Source organism: Rhipicephalus microplus, chromosome 1 (genome assembly GCF_043290135.1).
Source record: "Rhipicephalus microplus isolate Deutch F79 chromosome 1, USDA_Rmic, whole genome shotgun sequence".
NCBI classification, from domain to species: Eukaryota; Metazoa; Arthropoda; class Arachnida; order Ixodida; family Ixodidae; genus Rhipicephalus; species Rhipicephalus microplus.
The window spans coordinates 224,378,091-224,389,021 of NC_134700.1; the positions used below are offsets into that span (position 1 = coordinate 224,378,091).

Consider the following 10,931-nt stretch of genomic DNA (forward strand, 5'->3'; position numbering starts at 1 on the left):
AGCAAGAACGAATGGACGAATGGAAGTGCGGGTGGATTGACGAGCGCTTCGCCCACTCATTTTCATTCACTCCGTGTATATGCTGTGATATTTTTTAAGGCGATAGTATTTTTTGGGGACCTTCAACGCAAAAACGTTGATCTGTCTGTCTGTGTGTACATTTGTCTGTTTGTTCACTCTAACGGTACCCTTAACGGCACCAAAGTGACTAAGCGATACTCCGAACGGCTGACACCGTCAGCAGCGCCCACCAATATTGCTCAAAGTTCAGCGTTCATAATTGTGCGATTGTCAATTATAAATCAATTATTGCGCATATCTGAGGCACCATAACAACACGTCAATATTATGTATGTGTATTTTTTACTAGAAAAGGCATACATAAGTAATTTTAAGGATCCTAGCTTTTATAACGCTGCACTGGCCATGCAACGCTTGCACGAAACGGCAAGTGTTTCCAACGCTTTGCTAAGACGACACTGTGGTGGCACCTACTCGTCGCCACGCGTTCTACACCTTATCACCTCAGAGATTGGCGTGCACGGCGTACGCCCCGTTTTTGAGAATAACTGCCAGATAGCGCTCATGTCTCACGTGTAACGTGACTTGATGCACTCGTTCGCCTCCGCTGCACGCTCGAGGGAATCGAACGCAGCGCCTTCAGAATACCATTCCCCAATTTTCTTGCGCAGAGAATGATGATGATGATGAGTGATTTTTAATGGCGCAAGGGCCAGTTTATGGCCAAAAAGTACTATTTCAAAAGCCTAGATATATGACCAATGATATGATGCGTTGCTGTAAAAGGGCCTTAATATGCCTCGCGCTATCGCGGGTAAAAACATAGAAGCATTAAAACCATGACATTGACGTGAAATATGTGCAATAATACTAAATGACGAGACGTCGTGAGTGACAGAGATACAGCCACCGTGGCAGTGAGCTCTATTAAGAGATCGTGCTACGAAGCGCCTGGGTATATGACAATAAAAGTACGTACATCTGCTAAAAACGCCAGCAATGATTTATGAGGAAAAGGGGATTCTCTACGCATGAACATTGATGGGTGCGAGGGTATCTGTTGTCGGAGGGTATATAAAAAGTGCTTTTTTCTGAGAGAATCTAAATCACTGCACTGGACAAGGATGTGGAGAACCATGAGCGGTTCTCCACATCTCTCACACAAGGGTGCATCGCGACGAAACAAAAGGTATGAATGTGTCGAGTGTGTGTGTCTTATCTGTAGTCTTGTAAGTGTGACTTGTGTGTAGCGTGATCTGTCAACTGTTGGCCAATTTCCTAGTCTCGGTTTGACAACATGCAGTTTGTTTTCTGTCTGCCGATTTCATAAGCGCTGCCAGCACGCCCTGAGCTCTCGTCATAGAAATGGTTTCTGATCAAGCGCAGGGACAGCTGCAGATGTATTGGCGCCAGTGTTGTCTTCGGACGATGCGGCCAGCTGATCAGCCAACACGTTTCCAGCGATTTTGCGGTGCTTCTTGAAAGGACAGGTTGAACTTCACTTTAATCTCAAGGATTTGTTTTTCTTTCTTCCAGATAGGGCACGACCTCGAGTAGGCAGCATGGTCTCCTTCACAGTTCGCACGTGTTTGAAGTACACGTATCTGATTCGTGCTCGTTAGATGCACAATTTGCGCAAGTAATGCGCCTTCTGCAACTTTGTGGCCCATGTCCAAAGCGCGGGCACTTGAAACATCTGCGAGGGTTTGGCACATAAGGCCTGACACGGAGCTTGCAGTAGCCAGTTTCAATTGAATCAGGTAAGTCACTGGTACCAAAGGTGATAATTATGTGTTTTGTTGGTGTTTCCTTTTTGTCTCTTCGTATAATTATTCTTTGGACCTTGAATACAATCTAGTCCTGAAAGCCTTCTAATAATTCACTTTCGGACAGTCCAAGAAGGTCGTTATCAGAGACCAAGCCGCGCACTGTATTCATTGACCTGTGTGGGCCCACTGAGACTGGGACATCCCCATATGCTACCAGTTTAGGTAAGTTGTCGTATTGGAGCTTGTCGCGAACCTCCAAAAGAAGGTAGCGGCTTCCGAACTTCGTTACACGATATCCTGGGCCAATTGCTTCAAAGAGTGTTTTCGAAACAAGAAATGGGAGATCGCTCGGACTGTTTTGTTCTCTTTTTGGCTATGCACGACATGAAACTTGGGGAAGGACTGCTTTGGTTTGGGAAAAAAAAGAAATGGTTCTTCGGTGCGCCACCTTTTCGGGCGGCGATCAGGAAGAGGGGGAAAAGTTGGCCATACAGATAGTGTGTTCGGCGGTGATGGTGGCCACCCACCACCGAGACCAACAAGGGGACGCTACAAGGTCTAATAGTGAACACTTGGAGACGCCAGCCATGCATTGCCACTATAACCGAATATAACTACCCAAGGTTGGGTAACTACACAGGGTTAACCCTCGCCGCCAGAAAATTTGGAAGTAAACGGAAAAGAGAAGATGAAAGGACAGATAAAAAGTGAGAGATAAAGACGAAGATGTAGGTACAGAGGAATAGGAAAAGGCGACTGCCGATTTTTCCTGGGTGGGTCAGCCCAGGGGTGCCGTCAACGTGAAGCCGGGGACAAAGGGGTGTGTTGCCTCTGCCGGGGGGCTTTGAAGGTCCAATCACCCGGCGTCGGCTCAACCCCCAGGATCCCCTTTTCCCCGGACACGGCAAAGCCACGCACGGCTAGGCGTGGGAGGGAGTCGAAACTTCCCCGTTAGCTCGGGTCCATGGTGTCGCTGCACACCAAACGCCTGCGTAACCAGATGCCCCTGCGGAGGCGCAGAAGATCAAACAAACGTTTTGTTCACTCTCCAGATGCAAGACTATCGTCTTTCGACGACATTTGCGATGTAACATGCAGATACGGTGCCAATTTTTATCATGATACATCTTGAATTTTAGGTATCATCCGTTTTGACGGGCTGTGCTGTGAGCTCCTTCTACAAACCATACAAGCGCATAAACACATCTCACGTGTGGCTAACACAATCTGACACAAGTAAATACTAGCGCTCAAGCTGCATTTGCACGTTTCTTTCTCTGTCTACACACGCACCTCCACAAATCTTTCACAACTAGGTGTAGCTTGTGTTCTTTTACGTGAGACGTGTAGGGGAGAGCAGCCCGAGCCCTGCGTGAGTAGAAGCGTAGCACAGTCAGAACGAAAGCTACAGGAGCGGAATTCGTAAAGACCATTTCTGACCTCTTTGGTACGCCAAATACAAGTACATCTGCAAGGTATCAACTATGCCATAAATCATCATAATGTTTGTGAAATGCGAGGCCACCCACTACGGTATTATTCCTAATTATGTGGATAAGCAAGGTATCGGGGCGCATCAGTAACACATGCATTACGTGTACTTTGTTAATGCTGTGGTTGATCATGATAAAGAATTTCGGCCGAGAATTTGGCAGTGCGTGAGAACCTTTACACCGCACACTCGTTGCTCAACTCTCATTGTGTGACACTGGTTGGTTATTTTGGTCTCGTACCACACTACCTTAAATATGTTAAATTAGCTGCCCGACATGACGCCTGTATACAGGGTCTTTCTCCGAAAGAATTACCAGCAGCTGCGTTTTTCTATGGCAAAATACTTATTGCCATGCAGAGGGCCCGTGTGATCGAGGCAATTTTTCTTTACATCTTGCACGATAGCAATTGAGGTAGCCGGCGGTGGCAGCGGTCATCTACCGCACCGTTGTCATCTTATAACAGCTTTAGCAGTTAAAAGGTAATTATAATAAACGGAGACCAGGTTGTAGCCAAAAGTTTTGTTAGCGAACACTGTTACGAGGGCAGTTAAGAAAATCGCAAACTGTAAGCTATCTTCTAATGAGGCACTCTCATCACGGCCGAAATCTGCGTCTGCACTTACGCTCAAACTGGAAACACCACCAAGGGAATGCCCACGGTGGTGCGCGCTCTAGACAGAGACGCGGCAAACGACCAGACAGGCGCAACAAGATTGCCAGACTGAGTGGGTTCGGTGACGACCTTGTGTATTTTTGATGTCAGAAAAAAAAGAAACAAGAAAAGGAAAAATTGTCAGAGTAAAGCAGTAAACTAAAAGAAAGATTTAACTCACCTAAAATTATGGTCTTATAAAACTTACAGCACAAGCAAATTTTTTTTCAAGGTGAAGGCTTAGCCGAAAAACTAAATTGGTAAAAGGAATCAAAGGATAATTTTACAGGCCCCTAAGAACGCTTATTGCTTGACTGTCGAGGTTACACAAGTGCTACATTTCAGAGGCACAAATGCTTTATGGAAGTTTCTTGAACGCCCCCCCCCCCCCCCCCGTCAGATGAAGACATGACTTGAAGCGCTTGTTGAGTGTTAACCTCCTTTTCTATGAACCACCGTGTTGGCTGTTTGGCATATCTCAATGGTGGTGTGCTGCTAAACTTGAGGACGCGAATTTGAGTCCTGGCATAATGTCTTCATTTCGGTAGGAATGAAATGAAAAAATCACAGTGATTGGTGTGAAAGCTAACTTGATTTGCCTGCACGAAAAAGAACCCCAGTTGGTCAAAATGAAGTTAGCGTCTTCAACTACGGAATGTGTTTTGACCATTATGTTTATGGTAATGGCTCGTAAAACACCATAAAAAAGGCAATAACTTCTGTATGTTTTTTACGGTTCCACAAACAGTGCTGCTCATAGCTTATCCATACGAAATAGGTTGGGGTCGCAATGTCATTAGCTAAGCGCATCCTTCTTTGCTATTTTTGGAGGAGGGCAGGCCGGGGGAAGGTTAGTACTTCGACAAAACAGGAGTCCCTCAAATATGAAGGATTTCAGTTTTTTTTTAATTTTATTAGGCCAATTTTCAAAGAAAGTTAACAAAAAGGAAAGAAGAAATGAAAATAAATAAATAAATAAACCAATTAAATATTCAGCTTTCTGAGCATGTTACGTGCCGCGTACTATAATATAACACCCACTGATGCATATAGTGACAAAGAATTGTTTGTCCATATGGCAGCTTTTGGCAGCCTGTAGTAGCTAAAAGTGAATATTTTTGCGTGACAATCTTGTGCCCTGCTGCCGCTTTTTAAGTATGACAATGTTGTAAGATTTGCTTGAAAAGCGCGAGAGAATAATGATTCTGTCCCAGAATAAGAGAAACACAGGAAAGATATTTTTTTGGAAACTCTGTGTGTTACCTTGCTGACAAGAAAAGAAAAAGAGAGATACATAAAAAGTAGTGAACGAACACAACCCACCAGAAAACAATATTTATTTATATACGAGCAAGCAGATGAAGCAGAAATGTGATATAAGGGCGAAACTTCTCATCTCACTTGCATTACGTGTGGAGCCTTGTTCATATAACGCAAAGGTACATCTGCAAAGGTAGATCTGCGTGCTAAAACGCTTTCCCTACAAGCATTTTCCGGCTTGTCGAAGCACGTGTGGCGCAGCACCTATCGAAGCAAACAAGGAACGCCTTGGTCTTTCTTCATCGGCGTGGTGCAGAGGCCACATTGCTCGAGGAGCACATAATGATCTCGGCGTGTGCCACTGGTGCGTACAAAAAGAACGGAACAAGACAGACTTACTTCTATAGTGGAGGGGAAAGCGTCAAAGCAAAGCGGGTAAGAACTAGAACAGATTGGGCCGGCGGAGAGCAATGAGCCCGAGCTTGCTACCCCTGTTCAATAATTCATATGAGAGGAGAGGAGCTTCCGTAGCGGCTAGTTACGTGACTAGCAGGGCGCGGCTTGCATACGCCGCATACCAATAAACCACGCGGCTGCCGCTTCTGTAGTAGGCACATTGCGGACCGCCGCGTTGGTCATGCTGCTTCTACAACCAAACTGCCAGGCTGCCATAGCAGCCGGGTTGGCGAGTGAGACACGTAGCAGCACGCGCCAGGCTCCCGGTGAACTCTTCTAGAGTCATAATGTACATGAACAATAGAGCCTCTATACTCCTGCGAGGCCTAGACATGTGCATGAGGCGTCCTTCCGAGCAATGAGGTAGTTTGCAAAAAGAAAAGAAAGTATACAGAGTGACTGACTCCAAGAGGCATCTCATTTTTTTCTCTTGCGCAGGGCGGCATGCGAATCGCGTGGCGCATGCAAGGTTGTTCTAACGTAGCAAACGATTGCATATAGGGGGCATGCACGGCTGACCGCTAGATTGGTGTATATATGGCGCTAGATGCTGGAGACGTGGCTTGGATCATACGCCATATTTTATTCCCTAGCGCGTGCGCTTCATCGGCGACTTGTACCAACCATAGCTGCTTACCTTCTTACCTGTATACGTTTGCTTGCGCGCTTCCAATTAAGAAGCGATACATACATGGACGGCTCTCTACCATCAGCTTTACCAATTCAGCTTTTCTTCTTGCCCGTGCATTTTGAAGAGCCGCCACCGAAGCAATGGCAACTCGCAGTGGCTGACAGGTACGTGGTCTCCAGCAGACTGGGGCAGAACCCTCCTCGACTTGTGACTTACGACTTGCGGGGAAGAACCCTCCTCGCATACGACCCTCATCGTTGTTAATGTATGCGTTCTCTTCTATATACGTTTTCTCCTTTATTCGCCACATCATCCCCAGTACTTTCAGACTCGCATTGCGACTGCCAAACGGCATCGAGAATTCGAAAACCGTTTGAGAACAGGGATAAAATGTTCGTGAAGGGGAAGCGAGTGAACCAAGAACTTATGATGTACTGCCTAAAGAAAGCCAGCCAAAAATTATTTACAAAATTTCTCGGTGCTTTCTCTGTACGGCCCCCTGCTCACCTAAAGCAGAGTTAGTGGAAATGAAGGTGCAAAAAATGATGTAAATGAAAGAGTTGGAGTATAAGAAGCACCTCCCTACTTCGTCACCCTCCTTCTCTACTCCGTCTGGTGGCTGCTAGTGTACCGGCACCACGAACCCATGAAACGAGGAGAGTACAGCAGATCTCCTGCCCCACCACCTTAACGGGCAGAGCAGCGCCCCAACCAAACGGCAGATGTTTACGCGGTATCGTATCAGAGGCTGCCTGTAAATGAAATTACATGTTCTGCTAGGGCAGGGTGCTACTCATTTGAGCCGTGTGCCGCTGAGTGTGCACAGAGCGTGCAGCTCTACGAGCGCGTACCTCGCCATGTCCCGTCTCTCTTTTTGGCGTTCCCTGAACACCTTGTAGCGTCCCACCACAGGCGCCATCAAAACAATCTAGCGTACCGGGTATCGTGTATCAATTATTCGGCGAGGGTAAATGGGGAGGAATATGCTTTCATTGTGGCAGAAGTATGGGGGGGGGGGGAGGTGCGTACGTGTACTACAAGGGAGGGAAGTAGATGGTAGCAGGGTGAAATCGTTCTTACTCTGTCAACGATCTACGCTGACAATCCTTGGTCCAGTTGTGGGTGGAAAAAAATTATGGTGAAGAGTGCAAACTGGGGTTATATAAAAGGTAGATGGAATCTGAATACGCGTTCTATAAAATCGAAAAAAAAATCAAACATAGTCAATCATGACAACGAAGTTACACGTTGCCTTAGAAAAAAGCTGTGCGTTGACAGCTGCCGGCTCACAAACGTCTTTTACTGTTTTTCGGCGTCCGAACAAGTAGCACGGCTATCCTCAGTAGTTTTCCCGTATCAGGCTATAACCAGAGGTGTTGACAAAGTTACAAGGATATTGAAGATCGTGCGAGCTTCGCCTTCAAGGAACGCTTTCAATAAAGGTGAAAAGCACTGTACGGTTTCGCCACACGTCCATAAATTTTCTCACTGAGCTCCCAGAGATGAGAAAAGAAACGTGCCAGAGGCGCTCGCGCTCGCCTCGAGGACTAGTGAGTACGGCGCGATGAAGAATTTGCCCCGAGCGAGAGGAGCTTCGCCCTTAAAACGTCTCGGACCCATTTCCAATATGCATTATTCAAGTATCTTCATTGCACCACTCTCTCGTTTATCTTGTACTGCACTCACACAACCATCCATAAGAGGAGCTATTCACCGTTATCTGGAAAACATTAGACAATGACACTAACTCAACAGTGTTGTGTCCCCGTGCACGACATCGCAAATATCTCGCTATGACCCTCGATGTTCATATTCAATTTTTTTTATGCTATTGTGCCATCCAGTCTCCTTAGAAGTGTTGCAGCTTGGGCTAGTTAGTATGGCATGACGATAGTTATAGCGCGAGAGCAAAACGACGACACAGAGTCTTTCGTGTCCTTCTTGTCTGTGTGTCGTCGTTTTGTTCTCGCGCTATAACTATCGTCATCCAGTCTCCGTTCCTTTCTGTAACCTCACTTCAACGAGGTGTTCCGCTGGCCATACACAGCGTGAACGAGATAAAAAGTGAGGTACCTTTAAGCTTCACCTTTGAGAGTTGAATGCGATAGCGATATCCTGTCCATAGTGCGTACACCAAGCGCAATTGGTGATGTTCAAACACAGGAGTTGTTTAAATTGTGGATTACTATAATGTAATCGATAAAGCTGAAAGTGGCTTGTGCCAGTGAAACTCTCGCACATGGCTGCGTTCTGTGTCATGGGTAGCATGCTTTCAAGCGCAGGCAATTATGCGCGTGAAATGTTTTCGAACCTGTCATGCGTCCACTACGTCGACGTAAGTTATATATGACATTTAACGGCCCGAAAACCACCATAAAAATGCGAGATACGCCATACTGGAGGGCTCCAAAAATTTTGACCCCCTGGGATTCTTTAACGTGCCTCCAGATTTGAGCGCACGGGCCTTCAGTATTTGCGCCTCCAACGAAAATGCAGCTGCCGCAGCCGGGGTCCGATCCCGTGATCTTCGGGCCAGCAGCCGAGTACCTTAGCCACTAGACCAGCGCTGTGGTGCATCGACATAGGTGAATGCGTGCAGTGATGTGTGTGCCTTTTGTGATAGATGAGCGGCGTTGAACCATGAAACAGTTATGATAATCACATGTTTTGACACCCGATGCCAATGTACACTCGTACCACGCAATATTACTGGGATGTTGCATCTATTGTGAAGTGTGTATACAAAAAATTGTGTTTGTAAAACATGAAAGTTTACTGTATTTTGAAGCAGACGCGTTGAAGACCTGTTTGCCTCGCAAACATCCCGGGCTTGATCCTCAATCAGGCCCGGGCTTGATCCTCAATCAGGCCCAGTAACTTTATTACTTCTTTGTTTGCCCTTTTCTAGATTTTTCGGTCAAAGACAAGATGATGACTCATCCCTCAAAACCAACGACGCCGACGCCAACACCAGCACTGACGCCGACTCCGACGGTTGATTTTCTGAGTAACGAACGTTTTAGCGCCATTGCGTTAGAAGCAACGAGCAAATTGTGGAATGTAGCAATGTCTGTAACTCGTAAGGCCCAGACGCCTATAAAGACAACGGGAAGCCGGCGTGGTAGTGAGGCCTTTGTGAAGAAAATGGCAGATAAAGCTGAACGTGATGAGCTTTGTTTCATTAAATTGTGACTTACACTGGAGCAAGCAGAGCTCTTTTCTTTATTGTGTGTGTGTTCGCGTGCGTGCCTTAGTTTTTTTTTAACCATGAGCGCGTTATAGCCACGTGTGTAAATACCATGCACATCATAAACCACTGTACGTGATAGAAGACGCAATTCATGGAATCACGAAACAAACAAGCTGAACGAAAAATAAACTTTCTCGAAAAAAAAGCCTTCGAGGCCTTTCATTGGCTTCAGCCCATTGTTTATTGTTCAGTTCAACGCCTTTCATTGTTTAGAAAGAGTTCTGGCGCATCAAGCACTATCAAAATATTTTGGCTGAGGTAGGTTAGTTGAAAACGTCAGACACATGCTGACAAGCCAGCCATAGTGGCAGCATTTAGATGGCGGCAAAAAAACCTCCTAATGTTCACATATTAACCAACCCTTGGTGGTTTAAAATTGTTCTGAAGACACCACTGAACCATCCGTCACAATCGCGTCGTTGTTTTGACAAGTACTACTCTACAGGCTAATAAAAACAGTGGGAGCTGCCAATCTCAAAACTAGGTGCGTCTATAGTCACTGTGGGGGCGGCTTATGTCTCTCCTGAGTGCGACGTATATTGGCTGATTCTAAACAAACAAACAAACAAACAAGCAAACAAAAAACAAGAACAATCTGACCATGACAGCAACCTATTGTAACAGTAGGGAAATTTGGCATGAAACGGTATTCAAATGAGCGAGTTGGCTCACTTTTAATACTGGGTCGAACAGCGAAACTGACGAAAAAAAAAGTTGGGATGAAGAAAGGGCAGATATGGTGTCATGTAAAGACACTAATCACGTTCGACTTGCGCTCGTTTCTTTTTCGTTTTCTTTTTCCTTTCGCTGCTCGAATAAATTTAATACAAGCTCGCAGAGCTGCTCAGCTTCCAAAACAGCAAGGCAAAGCGGCAAGGCAAAAATGGCAAGGCAAAATAAACTAATCGAAAATTCCACAGTCATGATGGACTACTGAACTTTACCAAGAACTTCGGGAGATGACAGCTGTAGATATAAATGGCGCATTTTTTGAAGCGCACAGAGCACCGTGTTGCAGAAGTTAGCAGGCTTGGCATCTCTTGGCGCTGACCCAGGGATCATGGGGTCGACTCCAGTTGACTGAACTTGTTTTCTGCCTTCTGACCGTGCGCATTTTTGACGTCAATTCTGTGACGAAAATACGTCACTGAAGTCTTGGTGGACCGTGGCATAAACTGTCACATAAAAAAATTAAATCCAGGATTTACTGACGCTTGCTTTAATGTTGCAGCGAATTTAAGGTGAATTCACCATCAGAGAGGGAGCAGCGTGGCACGAATAATGACAAAGATGTGTAGGCCTAGCACACGCTTCTACTATGCAAGCAATGTTACGGCAGCACAACCGCAGAAGAGCGAAAGAACGATCAGAATGAAATGGAGCAAGGAAATTAATT

At 45.9% G+C, this 10,931-nt stretch overlaps 1 long non-coding RNA gene across 1 annotated transcript; it reads left to right on the plus strand.

Annotated features, from left to right (window-relative positions):
* The first annotated feature begins 1,416 nt into the window (after positions 1-1,416).
* Positions 1,417-9,488, plus strand: LOC142769306 (uncharacterized). Its single transcript, XR_012885762.1, has 2 exons — positions 1,417-1,781; positions 9,194-9,488. It is a non-coding gene; the product is annotated as an uncharacterized LOC142769306 (long non-coding RNA).
* The last annotated feature ends 1,443 nt before the right edge of the window (positions 9,489-10,931 follow it).